The following is a 26,442-nucleotide window of genomic DNA, read 5'->3' as shown; positions in this document are numbered from 1 at the left end:
AGCACATTCACTTTGTGTGATAAACTCAAGTAATTAGAAAGATACAAGAAAGATAATATATTTGAGTGGTTTGAAGTTTTCTGTAATGAAAGTAAGAGTGAAAAGAAATGCATTGTACTACAGTTAATGCAAGTGAATATAGGAAAAAGGCCATTGTTTGTGAATATGTGTTAGATGAACTCATTTCTACTATGTTGAGGATTAAGCTCAATAAAACATATATTTATACAGAAGAAAAACTTCATAGCAATGATAAAACTCTTACTATTGCGATTTAGGAAAAAATGACTTTCTTTCTTTCTGAGGATATAAAAACTTTAGCTATTGGACTAATTTTTTTATTGGAATATATGTTTTTATAAAATAGCTTTGATAATCTAAGGAAATACAATAGACTATTGAAAAATAACAGTCTAAACCGTTTTAATGGTGACAGGACAATAAAAATACAATTTTTTGCTTACACTTTTATTGAAAGCAAATTCTTTTCTAATGGAAAAAGGAGGTCTACAGTATAGTAGGACGGATATTGGCTTTACACAGAGGGCTTTACCTAAAATTGCTAAAAAATGTTTGAGTAGTTGATTTACAAACACTGTGCAATTCTGTGGTCAAAAGATTTTTTTATATAGTTTTTCCAAAATTGTGATAAAAAACTGCACAATGCGACACCATACATGTTCTTATCAGAATCAGATACAAAATTAGCATATTGCCGAATGATAAATTTCCCCCTAGAAAAGGTGAGATTTATTGTTAATTAATTTCAGTTCAATCCAAAGATATAAATACGTATTTAGCAAGACATGTGAATTTATATTGATGTTTCAATCTAAGCATTATAAAGGTATGCCTAATAAAACTCATATAGACCCATGTGGGAGTTTTCTACCTCTATAAGAAACAGACTTAAAATGTATTAATCCATATGTGCATAGTTGTAACCAATCTGTTAATTTACGGTGTCAAAGCAAACATTTTTTCCCTATTTTATAAGACTGTGTGGAATACCATCTGCTACTGGAAAGTCTTATCCTTAAAATTAGATGGGTATTCCAAGTATAGAATCCTGGGTTTATTTCTGTTTTGTGTAAACTCAACATCTGTTGCATCAAAAAAGATAAGCTTCCACAGTGTTGTTTTAAGTAAGTTATCTATTAAAAATCAATGAAGATATGCATTATTTAACACCATAATGATATATGAGGGATTTTTTTTTCTCTTAGTAATTATACTTAGGAAAATAAACAATCTGTGGCACATTTGATGCCATCTAAACTGAGGTGTGGAATTTCATTAGCCATGGGGTGTATCTAATGCATTCATTTATCAAAGTCTGCAAAGTCAGAGACTGCTATTACCCTAATCAGAAGTGACTTTACTTATAATGGAATAAATTGGTGAAACAGGTAAACAAAGTTAGCTATACAGGATTTGGAAAATTAATCTCACATTAAGATGATCTTAAGTAGGGGCTCCATGGGTGGTGCAGTTGGTTAACCATCCAACTTTTGGTTTGGCTCAGGTCATGATCTCAAGGTCCTGAGATCAAGCTCTATATCAGGCTTCACGCTGAGCATGGAGTTTTCTTTGGATTCTCTCTTCCTCTTCCTGTGACCCTCCTGCTTCTGCTCTCTCTGTCTCTGTCTCTCTCTTAAATAAATAAATACATATTTTTTAAAAAGAGAGATGATTTTAAGGAAATAATGTTATGGAAAATCAAGTCAAATTAGAATGGTCTTACAATAACTAATTAATTAATGATGTCCTGTAATATGTTTTATGATAATGTGTTTAATGTATTGTGAATCTCTCCTTACATGCTCACCTGCCAAAGCACTTGAAAATATTCGGCAAAGAATCGCTTTATGGAAAACATATTTAGTACCAAGCAAAGACTGATATTTTAAAAACACATTGTTAGCATAGGACCTCATGGTTATATGCATATGCTTTTCTCTGTGTGTCCATTTTATTGACAATTCCAATACAAATATTCTTTTTAATATCATATCCAGTGTTTTATATGGTGCTTGCAGCTTTCTGGTATCACTAAACCATACATTGTACCTACCTCCAACACTGGCCTTTGGGAAAAGATAAACAAATATTAGCTTAATAAATAAATATTTCACCATCATCTTTCTTAGTTACCTGTGACCAACCAACAATGTTTCAGAAACAAAAGACCTTTCTGTTGTATCATTAGAAGGTCAGTAGTAGCCTGACACTATGTCACAATGCCTGTGCCATTTAGCTCACTTTGTCTCATTATAAAGTTATTTTATCATCCCATGTCATCATAAGAAAGGTGAATATAGTACAATAAAATATTTTGAGACAAAAGGAGATCACATTCACATAACTTATATTATGGTATACTATTATAATTGTTCTGTTTTATTATTAGTTATTGTTACTCTCTTATTGTGCCTAATTTATGAATTCAACTCTCTCATAGGTATATATGTACAGTAGAAAACATAGTATATGCAATATTTGGTATTATCTGTGGTTTTAAACATCCACTGGGGCCCTGGAATGTATCCCTCATGGTTAAGGAGGGACTACTATACATAGAAGTGAATCATCAGGACTCAGTTTTACAATGGATATTCAAAATGACACCAAAATTACAAGTAACAAAGTTTTTAAAATTAGATCAATGGACTTTATCACATTTAAAAACTTCTGCGTATCAAAGGACATACCAAGAAAGTCAAAGACAATCCACAGGATAAAAGAAAATAAGGGGAAATGACATGTGTTGGAACAGACGTGGAGAAATTGAAACTTTTCCCATTGCTGGTAGAAATGTAAAATGATGTAGCCACTGTGGAAAAATAGGTTGGCGGTTCTTCAAAGTCAAACATAGAACTACTGTATGGCTGAATAAGTCCACTCTGAAGTATATACTTATAGGTATTCGAACAATATGTATGCACAAATGTTCATAGCAGCATTTTTCACAATGTCCAAAAGGTGAAAACAATCCAAATGCCTATCAACGAATGAATGAATGAATGAATGAAGAAAATGTGGCACATACATGCAATAGAACATTATTCATCCATAAAGAGAAATGGTGTACTGATACAGACTGTAATGTGGACAGTCCTTGTAAACATTATGCTAAATAAAGTAAAAAAAACAGAAATAAAAGTTCACATATTGCATGAGTCCATTTATATGAAATATTCAAAACAGGCAAACACATAGGGACTAAAAACAGATTGGTGGTTACACTGAGGTTGGAGAAAGTAGTAAGGAATGTGTCACTACTTAATGGATATGAAGTTTCCTTTTGGAGGATGGAAATTTTTAGATCTTGATACACACAGTGGTTATATAACATTGCGAATGTACTAAATACCACCGAAGTTTACAAATTAAAATCGCTAATTTTATGCTATGTAAATTTCACCTCAATTAAAAAAAAAATACTTAGCCAACTGGCAGGGAAGAATGTTGAGGGGCAAACAAGTTTGCAAAAAATAGTTATATTATGTATTTTAGACTTGAAGAATACCCAGATAGACATTTTTAAGATGACAAAAGATTAAAAATATACACACATATATATATATATATAAATTATGCATGCACTCCATCATGAGGCACATTTTTTGAGCAGTTATAATTTTCAAGGCATTGTGCTAGATTTGATAATTTATTAGTTAATGCTTTTTTTCTTAATGAAGCTTGATTTAAGACAGAAAAGACAATAATAATAAAAAACACCTAACTATGGGGCATCTGGGTGGCTCAGTCAGTTAAGCATTTGACTCTTGATTTCACCTCAGGGCACAATCTCAGGGTGGTGATATCAAGCCCTCCATGGGCACGCTCAGTGTGAAGTCTGCTTGAGATTCTCTCCCTCACCCTTCCCCCTGCTTGTGTGCTCTCTCTCTAAAATAAATAAATAAAATAAAATCTTAAAAACAAAACAAAACAAACAAACAAACAAAACCCACCTAAATATGTTTGTAGTGGGCTACATAGAGACCTGAGACTTGGAGGATTTTACAAACTCATGTTCCTAGAAGAGTTTGGGAAGACATTTCTGAATAAGTGACATTATCTCCATTCCGAAAGATCCATATATGATGGATAGGGAATGTACAGTGAGAAGTTTGAAAGACATGGGAAAATAAAGACAGACCCAGGTCAAAGTTCTGAATTGTATGAGACTACCATTAGTTTGTTAATATTGAAAATAATTAAGATGGAAAGTATTTTACATGGTAATTGTTACATGTGTATTTGTGTGTTTCTGAGTATTTCTACATATATACTTAAGTGATGTATGCTGATTTGTTTCTTCTTAAAAAAAAAAACAAAGACATCACAGAAAGCTAGATCAAATCCTTATATAATTCTGTATTTTTTTTCTGTTTAGTAACTATGAATCAAAATTCAAGAACTAACTTTGGCAGGATCAATATACTAAATTTAATTAAAGTCACTACTATTATGATCCTTAGCACTCAGGATTAGTGCCATTTTTTAGATGAAAGAGTAATTGTAAGTTGATTTAGCACTTGTCTTCATGTAGCAAAATGGTAATACTATTCATACCAAATTTGGTCAAGTATTCTTTTAATACAGATATGGATTACATATATTAAGAACAAGACAACATAATTCAAAAGCATAGAAAAATGTAACTGAAAGCTAAAAAAAAAAAAAAAGCTTGAAGATACCCAAAATAGCTGTTAAATATTTGCAAATTAATTTTGCTTATTATCCAAAGAGCTTTATCAAAATAGAAAGAAGGATAAAAGATAGTGGCAGAAAAAAAAATCAGTAAGATCATAATAATTAGGCTTAATTTTTGTATTTTATATATTTTCATTAGATCTTACAAATTGTAAAATAGATTGATTTGTGGAGAAATAAAATGGTCATAACTGAAATTCTCTTGGAATATTCATTTTTATCTATACAACATTTTTATAGAAAGAATACTCTTGTCTACACAGTAGAATAATTATTCCAGTAATTGTTTAGTGATTGACTACCTGGTGAATAATTTCTAATTTAAAATGTGTATTACTTAAATTTACAAATGCAAAAGTAAGAATGACAAAAATTTTAAGCAATTTTCAGAACAGAAAACTTTTATAAATTAACATGTTTTAAGATTGGTGAATGTTAACAGTTTATAATTCCTTGGGGCACCTGAATGGCTCAGTCAGTAAGGGGTCTGCCTTTGGCTCAGGTCATGATCCCAGGGTCCTCAGATGAGCTCTGTGTCAGGCTCCCTGTTCAGGAGAAAGACTGGTTCTCCCTCTCCCTCTGCCTGCTGCTCCCCCTGCTGTGCTCTCTCTCTTTGTCAAATAAATAAATAAAATCTTTTAAAAAATAGTTTATAATTACTCAGCCTAGTTAATTAATAAAGTCTATTTAGAAATTGTTCTATAAGGCAAATTCAGCAGATAGATGAATTTTTAGCCTCATGGAAGTCACTACCACAGGCTTTAACTAAAATGGACAAAACTCTCTTGCAAAGGAAAATTTCAGTTATACATTTTCTGGAGTTTCTGAAGTAAATGAATTAGTTAGCTAATCATTAGTATGATTAGCATACTAATTATATGAAACTAAGATGGTTCTGCTCAATCTGCCTTCACTAGTACCTGATATTGCTTTGGTCTTGAGTGTTGTGCTATGTCTACAAGATGGAGTGATTTTTCTGAGTATTCTGTAGTATAAGATCTAGAAAAGGAAAATGTAACTATTGGATAAGAATAATATATAGAAAGTACTTAGTATAAAATAAAGTATTAACTTATCAATCAAGATTTACTCTCATGAGAGAGATTAGTATATTTTAAAAATGTTTGAGAACACAGGGGGACACTATGAAATGGACATAGTTCGAAGTTGGATAGAATGATAAGAATAGATAAAGAGAAGAAACTTACACCAGAAATGAGCAGCAAAAAAAAAAAAAAAAGGAGTGCAAACCCAAGAATGAGTATGATACTGACATGTAACCTGTAACCACAGGCTTATTTGTCGAGTCACTAAAAAAGGCAGTGAAAGCAGTGAGACAATTATGAAGGGATCCCAATTACAAAAGGAGCAATAAACAAGGAAGTTTTAGATAAATAGGTAAAGAGATTTATCCCAAATCATATTGAAGCTAAGTTGTTAACCCCAATAAACCTCACCATATTTTACTTACATTTTGTCATCACAGTAAATGCATTATAAGCAAAACTTGACAACATTTTCTATTGTGCTACTTGGTTAAAAATTCAAAATATAGAAAATAAGTATTGAATTTGAGTACAAATACTTGAGGTTCTCAATGTCCAAGAAAGGACACTAATTATGCAGAATACAAACAAATTTATTTAAATATTTTGATATTTCTGAAGTTCTTATAAATGTGACATTTTTCTTCTTCTTAGATATTGTGATAGTGTATCTGATATGTAAACTTGGCTAGATGATATTCCCCAGTTATTCAGTTCAACCCTAACCCAGGTGTTGCTGTGAAGATATTTTATAGATATGATTAAAATCTATAACTAATGACTTTAAGAATGTCAACTAGAAGTAAGGAATATTATTCTAGATAATCTGGATAACCCCATCACACTGCCTATTTCTAGTGGTAAAAAAGAAAAAAAACAAAAAAAAACTTGAAGTCCATGTCATGGTGTAGCAATAGAAATTGCCATTGAATAATTCTAATCAAATAGTTATAAACAGCAAAATTCTGGGTCAACACATATTTGCTACTCTAAAATGTTTTAGTTAAATAGGGAGTATAATTAGTGGTTGCCTCAAACAACACTGAGAAAATGGGCAAAGAAAATAATGAACTCAGGGTTCTAAATTCAAGTTCAATCTCCACGCAAATTACTTGAAACTTTCTATGTCTGCCTTGACAAAACCCTTTATCTCCTGTAGCTGCAGACTATTACTTTTGAAAACCAAGCTCAAAGTTTGATTCTTTGAGTAGCTAAATTACAGTACAGATTTCTGTTAATATGAAGACATGATGGGGAAGAAACAGGAACCTGAAAATTGGAATAGGGATATATGGGGCAATCCTGAGGAAGCTGGAGGCATTGACCCTCTGAATTCTGTTGAGTAGTATTTGCTTTATCACCCATCCTTGAGGAATTTAGTCTTCCTTTGCCTAAAGAACTTACAATAGCCTCCTCTGAAATAGTTGCCTTAAAAGGCATTGCTGATTCCCCTCAGGACCTACCCTAATACTTTCTTTGCTTTTAGACACATAACTAGATTCATGTTTCAGCATGCCCAAAAGGCTGAAGCACAAATGTGATTTCATGATGAGTTGCATGACTTTTCAAATTTATACAGACAGAAATCTTGAAATACATGTGAGAATGAATCCTAAGAATGTGGAATTATAGTATAAAGAACAGAAGGTTGGACCAGGCTGAATTTATGGGTATAGTCCTCTTAAACAGCAATTCTGGATGCATTCTTTCAATTGAAGGTGTTAAGAAGGGCTCTAATAATTTTGGGGGCTGAAACATGCACTCGAGTTAGTCTACAGTAAATGAAGTTGAAATGCGAGAGCTGCCTTTATTTATTGTAATGAAAGATATACAGAGACTTATGGATATTGGAATATTGGAACAAAATTATTACATATGATATACTATCATGTTCTGTAAATGTCCATGGGACACATTTTCTACCATGGTTTTTGGAAATAAATTGGTGAGGTGAGCTCCATCATCCTTAAAGAAAGTTGTGTTTACTTTCTTTAGGTCAGAAATTACAGTAGGTACTGCTACCATTGCACTGGGATTCCTAAAGGCAATAGGAACAATAGAGGAGATGAGGGCCAAATGGTGGCACTTAATGTCAAAGAGAAGGGATGTGCGGTTACTTTGTTAGACAAGGAAGTCAAAGATCTAATATGGATCTGACTTGTAGAGACCTATGACATTAACTATTTGATCACGGTCATGGTATCCCTAGAGAAGAAAAAAGATGTGTGATCTGCACAATTTCTTCTTCTTTTCCTAATTTCTTCTTTATAAGTAGAAGATTTCTAGGTCTAGCAAACAGAATTCTAATTTTAATAATCAAAACAGAAAGTCACAGCCTTCATTTAATTTCCCAGATTTAAACCAGTTTATAAACTTAGAACCCTTTCTTTGAATGAAGGAGAGGCCATGACCCTTTGAGAAAGGACCCTGGTACCCTATGAAATATGTATTCTGTTAATCTTACTCTTAGATTTCCCCAAAGAGATTTATGTTCATTTACTAGAGAATGTGCATAGAGAAAAGGGAAATAATCAGAAATTTTTGGAATTATTGTACAAATGACTCTGATCCAACAGTATTTGGTGAAGACACCAAATATTACTGTTACCCAGCAGTCTGAATAGAGTCTATCGTGGTCAGATGATAAATGGAGTTTCAGGTCAGGTCTATCTTACAGTGGGTCCAGTGGGGTCTCCGAACCAACCTAGGGTTACTTAGCCAGCTTCAGAATGCATTCAGCCAGCATAATGCAGAATGGTTTTCTGAATTCAGAATGCATAATTCAGACCAGCAATTGATAGAATCCCCCTATTGCTGCCCTGACATTAGAGTGAAGGTGGTCATGGTAGGAGAGTCCATGAAAATTGCCTCTATCCATAAAAAATAGTAAACCAAAAGCCATATTGCATTCCTAAAAGGGTGGCAGAGATTAGTGTTAATGTCAAGGATCTGAGAGATGCAAGGATAATGGTTTCCACCATATCCTCATTCAACTATCCTCTCTAGCTTATGCACAAAACAGGCAGATCTTAGAGAGTAAGTGTGTATTATTGATAACTCATGCAAGTGGTGACTCCTATTGAAGCTGCTGCTCCAGATAGAGTTCCCTTCCTTGAACTAATTAACACATCCTCTTATACTTGATATGGAGCTATTGATTTGGCAAATACTTTTCCCTCTATACTTGTTAGTAAAGACCACTTTGACACCAGATATCATTGCTGGTCTATTACTTTGATGATATGATGCTGATTGTATTTGATACAGAAAGTAGCATCTACTCTAAACAAAGTGGTGTAAGATGGTAAAGAAATCCCACAATTCTATTTCAGGAACTTTCCACCTCAGTGAAATTACTAGGTGTTCAGTGGTGTGTGATATATGTGTATATACGTATATATATTTACATATATGGGTCCCATATACATTTAGTTTAAGGTGAAAGATGAGTTGTTGCATCTTGCCCTTCCTACAACCATAAAATAAGCATGATGCCTAAATAGCCTTCTTTAGATTTTGGAAGCTACATATTCCTCATTTGGGTGCTCTTGCTTTTGGTGACCCTCTTGTTTTCAGTGGGGCCCAGAATAATTCAGTCTCCGCATGCAAGTTGTTTTGCCACTTGGACCATATGATCCCACATATCTAACAATTCTTAAAGTGTTGGTGGCTGATATAAACATGTTTAGAGTCTCTGTTCAGCTCCTATAAATAAAACTGTGTAGACTCTTGGGATTTTTTAATCAAAGACTTCCATCCTCTGCATATGACTACACACCTTTGGAGGACCAACTTTAGGCTTAATTTAAGGCCTTAGTAGAGACTTAGTAGAGTAGGCTTAATTTAAGGCCTTAGTTCCATGGCCAAGTTGCCATGGAACCTGAACTGCCAACATACTGGGTTCCATTGATCTATCAAACTACAAAGTTTGGTGTGTAATTCTAATTGGGCTATATTGACACTGGGCTTGAACAGGTCCTGAGGGTACAAGAAAGTTGCATGAAAAGTAGCCCAATGCATATGACCCCTATTCCTGCTACAATATCTTCTCTCTCCAAGTTCACACCTCTGGTTTCATGGGGAGTTCCTATGACTACCTAACTGAAGAAAAAAAAAGTCAGACCTTGTTTACAGATGCTTCTGCGTGATATGCATGCATCACCAAAAAGTGGATGATAGCCCCTATCTGGGACATTCCTAAAAGACTATGGTGAAGGTAATCTTGTCTGTGCACAGAGCTTCAAGCAATGCACATGGCTTTTCATTTTGCTTGGGTGGAGAAATGTGTAACATAAAAGTTTATATTGACTCATGGACTATGGCCAATGATTTGGCTGAAAGGTCAAGGACTTGAGAAGAATAATTATAAAATTGATGATAAATATGGGGAAGAAATTTATAGAGAGACTTTTCTGAATGGGCAAAGAATATGAAGATATTTGCATGTCATCTAAATGTTCATCAGAAGGTGATTTTAACAAAGAGCGATTTTTAATAATATGACTGTATACCCCATTCTGTGGATACCAGTCAGCCTCCCTTCTCCACTCATTGCTAGCATTGCTCAATGGCCTTATGAACAAAGTGGCCCTGGTAACAGGAATGGAGGCTTGTGTGGAGTCCAGAACTGTGTTTTCTACTAATCAAGTTCAGCTTGGGTATAGCCCTGATATTTGTTCAGTCTGCCAACAGCGGAGACTAACAGTGAATCCTTGATTTAGAGCCATTTCCAGGGGTGAACAGCCAGCTACTTGTTTGCTGGCTACTTATATTGGGCTGCTTCTATCTTGGAAAAGAAAGTACTTTGTTCTACTGGAATAGATATACTGGATTTTGCCTTCTGTCAAAACTACCATCCATGGGCTTAGAGAATGCTTTATTCATCATCTTGATATTCTACATTGTTTTTAATTGAGCAATTTGCTTCACATTAAATGCAACATGGCAATGGGCCCATGAATATGGAGTTTGCTGGTATTAACACACTCTCAATCGTGAAATACTTACCTACATTGAAAGCTGAATTGGCCTTTTGAAGTCTGAGTTACAATACTGGTTTATGTAACAATATTTTTCAGAGCTGGAGCACTCTGCTCTGGGTTGCTATATATATTGTAAATCAGTGCCCACTAAATGGTGCTATTTCTTCCATAAAATGATTTACTGATTTAATGGAAAGAACAGTAACTCTCCTCACCATCATCCCAGATAATCCACTATCATTTTTTTTCCCCCCTTATCTCTAAGTTTGGGCTATGTTGGTTTAGAGGTTTTATTTCAAAAAGGAGGAAAGCTTCCACTGAGAATCAGTAATCATCAAGAATCAAAAAAAAATGATTCCATTAAACTACAAATTGAAAGTGCCACCTGGCCTCTTTGGGCTCCTCCTGCATCTGAGTCAATAGGCAAAGAAGTGAGTTAGTGTACTGTCTGGGATGATTGATTCTGATTACTAATGGACATTCCACTGCTACAACACAGTGAAGGTAAGAATGAATATGTCTGGGATATAGAAAATCCCTTAAGGTACTCTCTCAGTATTACCATATACTGCACTTGAAGTAAATGGAAAACTACAGTAATCCAATTCAGACAGGACTGCTAATAGACCAAAACTTTAAGGATTTATGGTTTGGATCACTTCACCTAGGAAAGAATCACAACAGCTGAGTTTCTTTCTAATGACAAAGGAAATATGAGACAGATGATGAAAAGAGGGTACTATGTCTATGTGACCAATTTAGAAATGAGAACCAGAAGGTTATAGTAGTTATAAGTATTTCTTCATTATTCTGCTATGAATTTGGGTCACATGCACACACACTGTCACAGATAGCTAACTGGATGATAGGTGTTAGATAATAGATATACAGATACATTTCTCTATGAAAGAAAATTTAAAAAACTAATTAAATATTAGTTTGTTTCATAAAATCATTAAGTTTATAATCAAATGTAACCACCATGAAATGACAAAGTTTATCTCTTACAGTTTCAGAATGCCTAATTTTAAATATACAGTAGCAACCACAACAGCAGATAAAAATAGACATATGTTTACTTTGTACTTCCTCATAAAGGACAGTTTCCCTAGGTACTGCATTTTATAAAGCTGGTGGCAGTTAGTTCTTTCAACCTACTAGAGACCATTCTACTGGTTTCTATTGCTGCTGTTGTCCAGCTAACTTCCTCTCATTTGAAGGTAATTTTTTTTTCTTTTTCACCATTGCTACTGCCTGCTTTTCAAATCTTTTCTTTATTTTTATTTATTTATTTATTTTACACTCTCCTTTTTCTGAAAGATTATTCTGTATTTAAACTACCTGGAGGCAGGTTGGTTGTAGTTCATGTGAAATTTTGTATTGGTATCTTTCAACATATTTGAAAAATTCCCAGCCATCATTTTCCAAATATTACTTCAAACTAAATTTTGAGGTCCTTTCCTTCTGGTAATGTGGTTAAACATATTTCAGAATTTATTTTAGACTTCATGTCCATCTCTTTGCCTCTCAGCACTGCATTCTGAATACAATAGTTTCTTCTGCCATATTCACTTCACTAAGCCTTTCTCCATTTGTGTCTAATCTGTTTTAAGTCACTCATTGAAATTTTAGTTACATTTTATTCCCATTCTTCTCTTTGCTTGTTTTTTTCAGTTCCACTAAGTAATTTTGCTTTTGTTCATACTACAGATATGTTTAAACTAGACATTAGTTTCTTCAAACATAGTAATCAGTCTCAAATGTCTAGAATCTAAATATATCTATAATTAGCAACAACATTTGATATTGTCAGTATGATTAAAGTGATTCATAACTGAGAATGTTATCTGAAATGTTTGTAGGTCTATATCTAATAGTTACCAACTTGGAGCCTAATCTTCTTTCATTACTTATATTTAATTCTCTCGTGTTCAATTGTCCTTGAAAATATTTCTGTAGAATGTTTTTAAATCCTAAGGTGAATGGACTTTTCTCCACAGAAGTGAATTTGTTTGTTCCAGGGACATGAAAATTCTGTTATGCTGTGACTCTTGTACTCTAACTTTTATGGCCTAATGGCTTTATCCCAGCACCAGGCAATTCTTTTTGCCATCCCTGAGATTTGGGGGACAGTAGGATAGTAGGAAAGTTCATTTGGGTTTACCCTTACCCTAATAATATAGTTTTTTAATAACCCAAAAAGTGTACTCCTGTGTGTGTGTGTGTGTGCGCGTGGGAGTGTGTCTGAATAGGTTCATAGCTTAAAGTCACACCCTGAAATCTGTGACTCTTGTCTAATAAGACTGAAGTAAATGCTAAGATATGGAAAATTCAGTAATATGTTGAAATACTATATATGTGCTTTCATTTACATCTGCCTGGTATTTCCTTATTATTTTGCAATTAATGTTTCAAAGAAGATTTAATATTTGTTGTGTTCTGCATTTGCATAGATTTCATTGGGAATATAACAGCAAATTGTAAATGGCAAATTTTTATAGGCAAATAACTGGATAGCACAGGCAAGCCAGTCATTTGGGGCAATCAATGTAAATTTGACTTGACAATAGAAATTATTTTTCTCAAATTGGATATGGAGTAGAATGTCATTTATTGTATTTCAATAATAATTGAATGTTAATTTCTCCATGAAAGTTATATTCATAGTATGTTGAATGTTTGGGTGAGAAAATGCAAATTTAAGCAAAGAATATAGTACGGGAAAATAATTTTACTCATACTGAGTAAAGAGAATATTGAAGGGTAAATGAGGATCAAAATTTCTGGAGTAGTTATATTTATTGATCCAATCACTATATATTTGTTCAGTTTTCCATCTTAAATTATCCAGATATATATTATCTGGAACTGTGAATAATTGATTTTTAAAAGTCGTTTTATTTTAAAGTTTAGGTGAATTCAAACAACTGTTAATTCAGTTATAGCCCTATTTACTGCTGAAACAAAACATGTAAACCTGGGATGCATTCTGATGCATTTATTGTGTACATTTGTGGAACTATCCGGCTATATAACATTAAATAAAATCATTTTTTCAAAGGCAATGCTTACACACACACACATTTTTCAGACTGTTTTTCTACTCATTCCATATAATCTTAAAGACAAAATTAACCTTAACTTTTTTTTTTTTTTTTTAAAGATTTTATTTATTTATTTGAGAGAGAATGAGTGAGAGAGAGCTTGAGAGAGGAGAAGGTCAGAGGGAGAAGCAGACTCCCCAAGGAGCTGGGGGCCCGATGCGGGACTCGATCCTGGAAGTCCGGGATCATGACCTGAGCCGAAGGCAGTCGCTCAACCAACTGAGCCACCCAGGCGCCCAACCTTAACTTATTTTTTAAAGATGCAATTTTTTAAAAAATTTATTTGACAGAGAGAGAGATCACAAGTAGGCAGAGAGGCAGGCAGAGAGAGATAGAGAGAGAGAGAGAGAGAGGAGGAAGCAGGCTCCCTGCTGAGCAAAGAGCCCTATGCGGAGCTCAATCCCAGGACCCTGAGATAACGACCCCAGGACCCTGAGATCATGACCTGAGCCAAAGGCAGAGGTTTAACCCACTGAGCCACCCAGGCACCCCAATATTAACCTATTTAATGACTAATGAGATAGTCTTGGCATTTTTTCGTTTTAAACCCTGTTTATAGTTTTTAACTGACCAGTGAATACTTGTTCCAAGTCACATTGAAGCAAACTTATGCTTTTTTCTAGCTTAAAAAAAAATAAAAGTATGTACAGTTAAAGACAATTTGTGAAAGCAAAACAATCTAAACAAAATCTCTTTGAAGTGTTTATCTTAGTAATTTGCATAAATAATTACTTGTTTAACTTACAGTTTTGTTGCTGCCTAAGTGCCTCAGTGATATATCATATGTGATATATCACATTGGGTTGTATTTTGTTTATTATCTTGTGTTGTCACATGAAGTAGTGTTTTTAAAAGATGTTTTAATAAAGCATTTCAATATAAACTTAGTATAAACTTCACTAATTAACAACATGTCGGTTGTTACAATACATTTAGATAGAAATATATGTGGAATATTTGCAAGATGAGCAGTTTATTGATTAACAATATTTTAAAAATTTCTTAATAAACTCTTTGTATAAATCAACAAAATTCCATTAAGGGTTTCTCAAGTATTGATATTTCTTTTAAAAAAGGACTGTGACAATCGGTAGTGACAACTTGTAAGATTCTAATAAAGGGGAATGTGATAGTCATAGAAATTGGAAATCCTTTTTAGATTTTAGCAGCTATATTTATTATGTGAATGCATATGTACTAGTTTTCTGTCATTAACCTGAGACTGTAATTCACTTCAGTATTTCTTTTTATAAAATATAAACATTTTATATAGAATATACCTTGTTTTTTGTCAATTAGTTACTTCTTTTAGAATTTACACATTGAAATTCAAGGTAGAGTTAAATACCTCACACTCCCCTACCCCCTACCAAAAATACCAAAAAAACAAGTATGAATTCAGACTCTTTAAATTCCAGCTCAACATCACAAGTTTATTCTCTTCTTCCTCTTTTTACATTTGCAACTGACAAAAGAAATCTTGCTTTCATCATCTACAGCATGTTTATTAGGTGCTCAATTTTAAAACACAGAGAAATTATTTTAAGAATTGCTAATCTATGCTTTTGCAAAAGAAAGAAGCATTCTAACCATGCTTCATTATTTGCTTAGGGACCTTTTCTTCTCTAGCCAATAAGGTATCGAGTCTAACTACTGTATTCCTGAGTTCATTGATTTAGTTCTTTCTGTTCATCTTCAGTGTGATTGTTTTACTCTTGAAATATTGCAAGTTGTTTGATTTTAGCATTTCCCCCCACATGTGGATCTTACTTATTTTCATTAGTCATGCTGTTTGTTTCTCCAGTCATCACTTGTTTGAAAGAGATTCTTCTTGTGGTAGATGTTAGAATGGTTCACTGATATATACCACACTCTTGACATTTAAAACTTGTTTTGTAGTTTTGCCAAAGGAAGGACAAATTCACTGGATATAAAATCCTAGGTTAAAAGGTTCTTTCTTTTGTTTCCTATAGTTTTGAAAATGTAGCTCCAGTTTTTACTTGATTTATGTGTTGATTTTGAGAATCCTGATACCAGCCTAATTTTAATTACACATATAAATTCCCCGATCTATCTGCCTAGAGGCCCTAAATATTTATTCTTTATATTTAAAGTATAGTTGTTCTGTCAGGATTTATATGAGGTTGATCATTGCGGGGCAATTTTTTATTTATTCCCTGTGGAAGAAGTATGAATGTATTTGAATCTATCTGTATGTAGATTCAAATCTTTTTCTATTTTCACAATATCCCATTGTTTTATTTTTATCAGGAAGTCTAATTATAAGTCAACTGGAGTACTTGCCTACTTAGTATGCCTTTCATTTCAACGAATTACTCTGTCTTTCTCTATCACATTTTTGTTAGCTTATTTGTTTTCCTTTTTTTCTTCAATTCCTCTCTTTACATTTTTATTTGAAAATGTATAAGCCCTCGGTCAAACTTGTTATTTAGTCTTTACTGTGAATATTATTTTTCCTTCTCATTTCTTTTTAGGATGTCAGTCAATCCTGGTTTCATTTATCATTTTTGCCTATTCTGTTGGAATTTGTGATTCAGGGTTTTTTGTTTGTTTGTTTTTGTTCCAAATACTTGTTTCAGGGAATTAAATTTGAAGTATTGTTACAGCTTTCTTCAGCGTCAGCATTTTCATCAGCTGAATTCTGTGGACTCTCATTTTCAGTCTTCTTTTTATAAATGTTTTATATACATGCTGACTGCACTTTTGAGGACAAGACTGGTGGTGTGGAATGAAGCATAGGATTTCAAATTCAGAAACAAGTCTCCCTCCCCCCCAAGGTAGAAAGAATAATTCATTTACTGAATGCCTTTTTTAGCAAAGAGATACTTTATGTGTTTAAGCTTCTGGTATACTCTATCTTCAAGCATTTAAAAGTGCCCGTCTTTTGTGTTTCATTGGTTTTCAGCGGTTGCCTCTTCCTTCCTTTGGGAAAATATTGGGGAAGAAGGTACAGTGATAGCTCAGAGCACCCCAGAAGCATTGCTTTTCCACAGCTACTATCTCAGTTCCCACTCTTACATCCAAGTTTTTCCCCTCAGTCAGTGTTCTGAACTATCATCACTGTACCTTCTTCCCCAATATTTTCACACTTAGGGTAGATTTTTTCTCTTTCTGGCTATTACTGAAGATTAATTGTAGGATTTCTGATAACTCCCTTTTTCTCTTCCCTGTAAAGTTTGTTTCTTTGTTTTTGTGTTGTTTTCTTTCACAAATGGCACTTGCTGTTTGAAGAAACTTGGGGTTTGGGTGCGAAATAGAATACTGCTCTCTGGAATTTGGTGGCTATTTTTCTGATTTACAGTAATCTTAATTTTGGGTATTCTGTCTTCTTGTTTTGTTCATGTATCTATTTATTTATGTTTAGTTTTATAGTTCTTGTTTTTTGTTGCACTTTTTTAAAAGTGTAATTTAGGAAGTGGAGATTTATGCCCTTTTATCCTAAGACAACTTGTAAGTCTTAAATTTATTTTATGAATTAATAATTATCCCTGGCCATTACATGTTGTATATTATATGAACTTATACAAGATGGATATAATAAGATATGTAAGAAATAGTACTGTAATATGATATTCAATTTATAGCACAGAATATATTACTCAAAGTGCATTATAGAATATATGCTATATAATACATAACATAGATAAAAGCTATACTGTTTGCATATAATATATTTAGATAATTTCTCTGGTCCATTTGCATGCTATATCAAATTTTTTATAGTTACTATCATAGATGAATATTTTAAAGCATATGTATATAATATATGACATATATAGTTAATATTACATATCATTATTACAAAACAGATATGTGTAGCTATTTATGCATATATACATGCAAAATGTGTATTTATGTAGATTGTATTAAATGTGCAATTTCAATAAAATCTTTTCATTCTTGTATATTTTAATATGCTTTAATTTTCTGTTGAGAAGATCCTCCTTCATTAAATGCTGTTTCTAAAATGTCTTAGAATATCACAGGTTTTTATCTGGATAAATTGGAGTCATTTTATCAGTTCAATTCCTATAGTATTAAACAAAATTAACTTGTAACAATGTATATCATTTTGATATTGCTTATTTTATTTCTAGATAACAATGTTTCTCATTCAAATTTTCTTACATATCTCTCAGGAAGTTTTTCTATCAGTGTCTTTTTAAAATTACATGCAGAATTATTGTACATGTCTAGAAATATATATTTCATAGTTATTGTCAATATAAACTCTTACTTTATGTTTTAACAGTTTTTTGTCAATAATAAAAATTTTATTTGCGGGGCGCCTGGGTGGCTCAGCCAGTTAAAGTCTCTGCCTTCGGCCCAGGTCATGACCCCAGGGTTCTGGGATCGAGCCCCGCTTGGGCTCTCTGCTCAGCGGGGAGTCTGCTTCCCCCTCTCTCTCTGCCTGCCTCTCTGCCTGCTTGTGATCTCTGCCTGTCAAATAAATAAATAAAATCTTAAAAAAAAATTATTTGCTCAGATTTTTCTTTTATCTGTCTCTTTGTTCAGCATTAATTAATTATAATAATGTTGCAACATTGACCTTTCTACTGTGATTGTTTATCTTATTAAAATACATCTTTTAGGGTTCCTTTTGATAGATGCTGGTAGCTGGTAATTTCTTTGAGTTTTAATTTGTCTGATTATATCTTATTTTACCCTTATCTTGAAGGATAATTTCCTTGGGTTTATAATTCAAAATGCCTGACTATTTCTATCACTAATTTAAAAATCTTGTTTCAGGGTCTTCTGTCTGAAATTGATGCCATTGAGAAGCCAACCTCCAGTCTTAGGATCATTCCATTTTAGTTGCTATGTTGTTTTGCTCTTGCTCTTTTTGGTGTTCTCAAGCTTTGTCAAAGTTATTATGACTATATTTCTGTTTTCTTTATTTTTATTAAAATTTTAGGTCTCCAGAATGTGAAATTTGGTGTTTTTCAGAAATTCACAAGCATTTTCTTTTCAAATACTACCCTTTCTTTATTCTTTCTTTAGTGTAATTATCATCTTCTAGAGCTCTAAGTGAACATAACATCAGATCTTTTTCCTTTATCTTCCATGATTCTTAAGTTGTATACAATATATTCCTTTTGTTATGTGTGGTGTACGGTGCACATTTTCTTCAGATCTACTTGCTTCCTATTCTTAATTCAAGATAGATTGAAAATTAGTATCTTAATATTCACTGAAGTCTCTTTTTTTCCCAGATGGATATAAAATGTAGACGACTTTTAAGAATTTCGCGGGCTTCTATTCTAAATAAATGCATCTAAGTATTGATGGGATATTTAAGCTTATTTTCTGGGTGAGACAGGAGGCAGTCAATGATATCTTACTTCAAAAAGAATACCATATTGAACAAACAGTCCAAGATTTGAGCTTGGGAAGACTATTTTTGTTTTTTTCTATGATTTGAAAATTAACTCCATAGTTATGATTACAGATGGGCCAGTATTATTAATAGCTTTTGCATTTAGAAAAATTTCCTTGCTTTTATTCTTCATTGGAACTTGAGTGGGAAGATATAAATGATTAAATTATGCTCACATTGTAGCATAAATCAATTGTATCATAACATATAAAGCTTTGAGGGTATGGAACTTAAATACATATATACACACACATATATACATATGCGTATACATATACATATATATATATACACATATACATATGTGTATGTGTGTGTGTGTGTGTGTATGATTGCATTTTATTATTTGGATTTTTTGAGGATGAGGGATGAGAATGAATTTAGGACACAGATTATATGAAGAAGTGTTGTATTAAGGTAAAGTTGGGTGTTCTCTGCTCTTCCATACATGGTGAATTAGTTACAAACCTCTGATGGATCAAAGCTCCTTTTGATCTGCAAGATATTAGCAAAGGCATAAGGGTAAGAGTGCATTTGAGCAAACATGCAGTTGTCAAGGATTTAGTCTGGTGATTACAACAGATTGACATGAAGTTCTTTGAGATTCTGCTCTGCTTACCTTTTATAAATGTAGAGTACTTCAGGCTGTGGCAAATGGCTATTGCCTTAAATAAAGTGATAGATGAGGATAGAAAATTATTGACAGGTGAGAATAGTTATTCTGTGACATAATCTTTTTAGAAAAATATATTATACTATAGAACTGATACTTGGGAGTATCATGGCTTGGGAGTAAACATGGCTCCAGCCATGTTTAAATCAAATGTGACTTACTCATGGTCAAAACTGTTTCAGTTAACTGAGATCATGAAACAAAAATAATAATAAAATTAAGCATTTTAATGAAATATCATGATTGGAGTTACTGTATCTGAACAACTGGAATCCATCTAAAATAATTTGATGATTCAGGCACCAAAATGTGAAATTGTGTCATAGATGAAGAAATGCCGTAACATATCGTCCTTGCCCCAATTCTCTTATTGGGAATTTCTTTTAGTTTTGTTTCCTTCTCCTTTATCCTTTGTTGAAACCACTGTAAACAATCAAACACAAAATCAAAACAATTGAAATCTACCCGTCAGCAATGCATTATCTGTATACATTTTTTTCCCTTTTATCATTGACTTCCAAAGCCCAGGTATAAATCAAATCCCTGAGATACAGGAGGTTTACTTCCAAGATAATTTCACTTTCTTTTTTTCACAGCACTGTATTTTATTCTCATGAATTCATTAGTTTAACCTGGTACTGCACACATGCATTTTTAAATGCACCAACTTACAAATCATCAAACAATGGACATTCTTCCTACACAAGAAAGCAAACTATCTCTCCCTTCCAGCTCTCCCCAAGATTAATTAAAATAAGCTCATTCCATATTTCTTCCAGGGACTATTTGTAGTATCAAAGCCAGACATAGATTTCTTATACACATCCTCTTTGAGAGAAATTGCCCTATGACATATAGAAGGAGTTGACCAAGTAAGACATGTTTTTTCTGAGTTACCCATCCCCAACCATGAATGATTGGTCTAGGAATGAGATATGCCACCAAAAAGTGGGCCTGATACCAAACACATCATTTTTCCTGAAAATTTAATTTGGACAAGAAAACTAAGTCCATTAAATGACACTGGGGACTTAAGCTTTGATATTAGAGATACTCAGGGAGTATAGGTTCATGCTGATTTCTATGTGATCCAGAATAACAGTCTTCAATATATGAAGCAGAGATAATGGGAAATGAATCATGTGAGTCAAAAGAAAAATAGTGCCAAGGCAATGGTTATATGCAATTCAGTTTTTATGAGATGTAATTCTACTTGTTTTTTTCATATGAGCTGATTCTAATATATTTCTCTTATAAGGAGCTCAAAATTCACTAGAAATCTTTCTATGGTTATGCTTACTTACACTCAATCTTTTATTCTTCAACTTCTGAATTTTCTACTACTTCAGTAAATAGCTGATTAAAAATGTCATTTTGTTTGGAAACTGTTTCAGTTTTGTTGTTTTAAATGCAGTATGTGTTTGTGTTTTTCCCACTTCAGGTATAAGATTCATAAGAACAAGACCATATTCTCTCGTTCTCTATTCACTCTGTACTCCACTAGTACAGGATAGCATTCTGTATACATACACTGATATTATATAAATATATTATATATGTTACACATATGATATTTATAGGTAATTTAATGTTTATGAATATAGTATATAATATACTCATTTATAATATATAGAATATTTGATTAAAGAAACATAATAATATAGTCAAAGTATGAGTAACTGTTTTAAAGAATAAAAGAGAAAGCTTTTCATTAAGGCTGTCACTTGCAAATATACTGTCATATTTAAGGGTTTGCTTGAAAACACCATTTCAAATTTAATGTTACCTTGTTAAGATAATAAGGAAATATTTTACTCTCAGCCATATGCCTAAAATACATTAAAAAATAATGCAGCCTCATAGAGAAGAAACATCTATTTTCACCTGAATGTATTAGAAAATATATCTCGCCATATGTGAGGAGTATAGTTTGTGGTTAACTATGTATTTTTCTTGCAGATGACAGTATCTGTCCTCATAGGACATGATTCAATTTGCAAGAGACACTTAAAATGAGATTACAGAATCACAAATGTATAAGTATTACCTAGTGAGAGAAAAACTGATACTTTTCATTTTTCCCTCTAAGGAGGCAGCCCTGCGATGGGACAGGACAAGCATATAATAGAAGAGGACATCAGGTGAACCACTAGCATGAGTGCTATTTTGCATTCTGAAATCTCATTTTGACTTCACTGTCCTTACAATTTGTTAGGTGAACTATAATAAAGCCCCCAAATGGCATATGTCACCTTTGATGCATGCTGCATTTTACATAATATAGAAATAACTTATGATCCTACAGGGTAATAGATAGCTTGGCAGGAGAATTACGATATGCACGAAGCTCCTAAAATGAAGTTGTCTACCCTGTTAGGAAGTGTTGAGTCAGATACCACTTCTCAAATATAACTGAGAGAAATGTCAAACTGCACAATGTTAAATTAAGTCTTCTATTGACCGAAACTGAATGAGAAAGTGAAGTAAAACTAATGAAATTGGGTTTTAAATAATTTCGTGAAAGGTTGATAAAAGTCACTTTTTTAGTGAATTTTGTATTTTTTTAAAGACTTATGTATTTATTTTAGAGAGATAGAGAGTGAGCAGGGGGATGGGGATGCAGAGGGAATGACAGACAAAGAGAGAGAGAGAAGCAAACTCCCTGCCGAGTGCAAACCCAGAGGCAGGTTCCATCTCTTGATCCTGAGATCAGGACCTGAGCCACAACCAAGAGTTCGACACTTAATCTACTGAGCCATACGGATGCCCCAAACTTGTTTTTATTATTATTACCCCAAAGAGAAAGATAAGTGAAATCAAATATTGCATCATTGAAAGAAAATCAGACATTGAAAGGAAATAGCTATTTATTAAATAGTTAAATATAAACTGGAATTTTCAAGGATGAATGCAAATATCTTAAAAGTTAATGCTAAGATCATAGGATGATTTGGCATGATGTACAGTTTGTAAAGGCATATATTTTGGTCTCCTTTTTTTCTATTTTTTTTTAAATCACAATTTTAAAAATATGACACTTTTTTCCATATGCAAGGGTAATATGTATTTTAGCCAAATATTGTGATTGTGAAAAAAACATCTCTGACAGTTATCTGTAAATTAGAATCAAAGAGAAATTCCCCTTAATACAGTTCAACAGTTTCTATAGTATTTGGGACAATGGTCCTAGAAAATGTAATCTCTGAAAGTGTTACTAATACTGAATACTTAGTAAAAAATAAATATCTGCACTCCTATCCCAGAGGTCGATTTATTTTTTTCCTAGGGGATTCATGTAATACCCAATACTTAATATTATTATTTTTAAATTTCTATTTTTTTTTTTCCATCGCTGTAAAGTTGTAATGGCTCAGGGAGATCTCTTCTGCGAAAGTCTGAAATGCAATCCACCCAAAATATTGCAGGACATTTTTTGTCTCAAGGGTCTCTCAGGAGTCTCTCAGAGTCTTCTGAGAATCATTTTGCTCTTTAGGAAGAACATTGCTACATTACTTTCCACATAACAAGTGGGCTGTGAAAATTGCCATGTTTTAATTGTCAAAGGGAGATAGATTGAGGTACGTTTACTCTCTAGTCTAATATAAAACAAACTCCATTCCTCGGATTTTTGAGACATAAAAGGAAGAAATAAGGTGATTCTAATATATTCTGGTGTTAAAGAAGAGAAGTAATGATGATGTTAGATTCAAAGTACAAGGTTTGAAGTATTTAAGGTGCTGTTGCTGACTTTGAAGAAAGAACGAGCCATGTGCCAAGAAGTATGGGCAGACTTGAGCTGGGAGCAGACCACTGGTTGACAACTAACAAAGAACCTGGGATCTCAGTTGACAACCACCAGGGATAAATTCCACCAACAACCTGAATGGAGGAATTCTTTGTCAGAGCTTCCAGGGAAGTGCCCAGACTGTCGAGAGCTGGATTTAGGGCATAGATACATATTTTTTCTTTTTTTAAATTTATTTATTTGAGAGAGCATGTGTGGGCAAGAGAGAATAAGCACGGGGAGCAGCAGAGGAAGAGGGAGAAGCAGACTTCCTTCTGAGCAGGGAGCTGGATGCTGGGCTTGAGCTCAGGAACCTGAGATCATGACCTGAGCCAAAGGCAGCCACCTAACCCACTCAGCCACCCAGGTGCCCCTAAATAGATATTGTTTGAAAGTGAAAAGCCTGTGGTAATATTTATGCTGTAAAAGCGAATTAATACACTTTTACAAATGCATCCGAGGCCTATTGAAGACCATGGACTCTCCCTTACTGGGCATCTATGGATTTTCCACTGTGAGGTTTCTTTGATCTTTACATAACAATGACTATATTAAAATGCCAACAGGATCTCGGCTGACATCTGAATACTGGCACTAGGAAAATTAAATAGAGTGAATATAAATGTCTAGACTTAAGGACTGTGCATTTAATGAAGTAGAATATCTACTTTTTAAAGCTCATCTGCTGGTGGCAGTGGTCATTAAAATAGCTACCAACAATACCTCCAAAAGACATATCTGCTAGCTCCCAGTTCACTCAATCCTAAGAAGAGAGTTTGATATCCAGGGATAGAGGAGGAAATTCAGAGAGTAACACAGGAACAAATGGACTTCTCCAGTCTCCATCCATACATATGAGGAACCCTATCTCTAAATACCAATAAATATTTCATTTTTTCCTTGACCATAATATAAGCCCAATTAAAAGACTGGCAATTTATCTCTCCCCTCTCCCTTAAAAGGGAGACTAGAGAAGCACGTAAATATTTTATAATTCTATATGTAACATAACAAATGAATGTTTTTTATATTATAATTTTTGATAACTTTCATTATTCCAATTCATTTGCAGGACCTATGTGAACCAAATGGATATAGCTGCTTCTCTGTCTATACAGAATGTGGAATGATAGACCATAAATAGTTAAAAGTAACAGTAAAAACAACTAGCTTGACTTCCTCTATTAATCAGACAACAACAGCTAAACAAAAAAGATGTGCCCTTTCCAATTTAGGCATGATGTTCTCTAGACAGTGAGAGTGACTTTGAAGCATAAAAAGTCGTTAACCTTCCTGGCATGATGCAGTAAAAGGTGTCTTCTTATATCTATCTACTTCCACAATCATTTGGATCAAAGAAAGGTGCCACTGGTCTGGTTTTCTCTTGTGACTCAGACTTCCATTTCTGGGGAAGCAGCAATGTGTTGCTTATTTTGAATCAATTAATCGTTTTGCCTGCTACTGTAGAGTTGTGCTGTTGCACTCTGAGGAAAAGAAACTTGAACAAGTGGTTTCAGACAGGACACCTTTTTAGCTTACAGAAATTATTGCCATTTGTTTTCATTTAGTAACACTTCCAGATTCTTATTAGTTCCTTTTCTTATAAAAATGACAGCATCTCAAAAATATTAGGAAATAGATGTTGTAGGATTTTATATTGAATGTGAAACTAGCGAGGCAGAGACGGTAACATAGGTTGATTATTTGACCAACAACAAAATTAAAATTTGAGCAAGAACAGTTGAGAATAATAGATAAAACATTAGAGTCAATTTTTACTGATACTTTGGTATTATTATCCCGCTGAGTGTTGGAATTTCTGCACCAGACATTTTAGATACAGATACTTCACAATTGGTTTGCCTGAGAGCAGAGGAAAAAGAATTGGTGAAATTCTCAAAAGTACCTCGAAATGACCTTAAATTGACTTCTTACTGGTTGTTGACTGAGGTACCTTCCCTGTGTCTGTTTCAGAGTGGACAGATTTGTTAAATTCTTGGCTATAAGTACAAAAGTAGTGGAGGGAGAAAGCACTCAGGACATTAACAAGAGAGCAGTGGAAAGAGGGAACTTGCAGCTAGAATTGGTGAGATTATTTTGTTTGATTTGACATTTTACTTAACTGCAGCTTGAGGTTTTAGAGATTTTATAATTGCCAAATGATATATTAAGATGGAAGAATGTAAAAAATATGTTTTCAATGAATAAAATACGAAGTAATATTGACATAACTTTTTCACTGCCAACATTAGCAATGACCTGTTATAAAGATTCAGAATGGCAGCGGCAATGAGTGATCAGGCCTTAGGTTGTGGAGGTTGAACATTTGATAACAGGAAAGACTTGAGATAAAACAGGGTGATTAAGGGGAAGCTTAATTAAAGGGAATTTTTTTTAAAGATTTTACATATTTGAGAGAGAGAGACAGCATGAGAGAAAGAGAGAGAAAGAGCAGGAGAGCAGGGGCAGTGGCAGAGGGAGAGGGAGAAGCAGACTCCCCACTGACCAGGGACCCTGATGTGGAACTCGGTTCCAGAACCCTGAGATCATGACCTGAGCTGAAGGCAGACACTTAACCAACTAAGCCACCCAGCTGCCAAAGAAAAACTTTAATAAACCTTAGATCTAGGTACTCAGCATTTATTAAAACACAAAACAGAACAAAACAAAAAACAGGAATCTATTTCTGGGGCCAATAACAAAGCCATACACATTATACTGTCTGTCACCAGATTG

The sequence above is a fragment of the Martes martes genome (assembly GCF_963455335.1).
Source record: "Martes martes genome assembly, chromosome: 2".
Lineage (NCBI taxonomy): Eukaryota > Metazoa > Chordata > Mammalia > Carnivora > Mustelidae > Martes > Martes martes.
Note: the sequence above shows the minus strand (reverse complement) of the source record.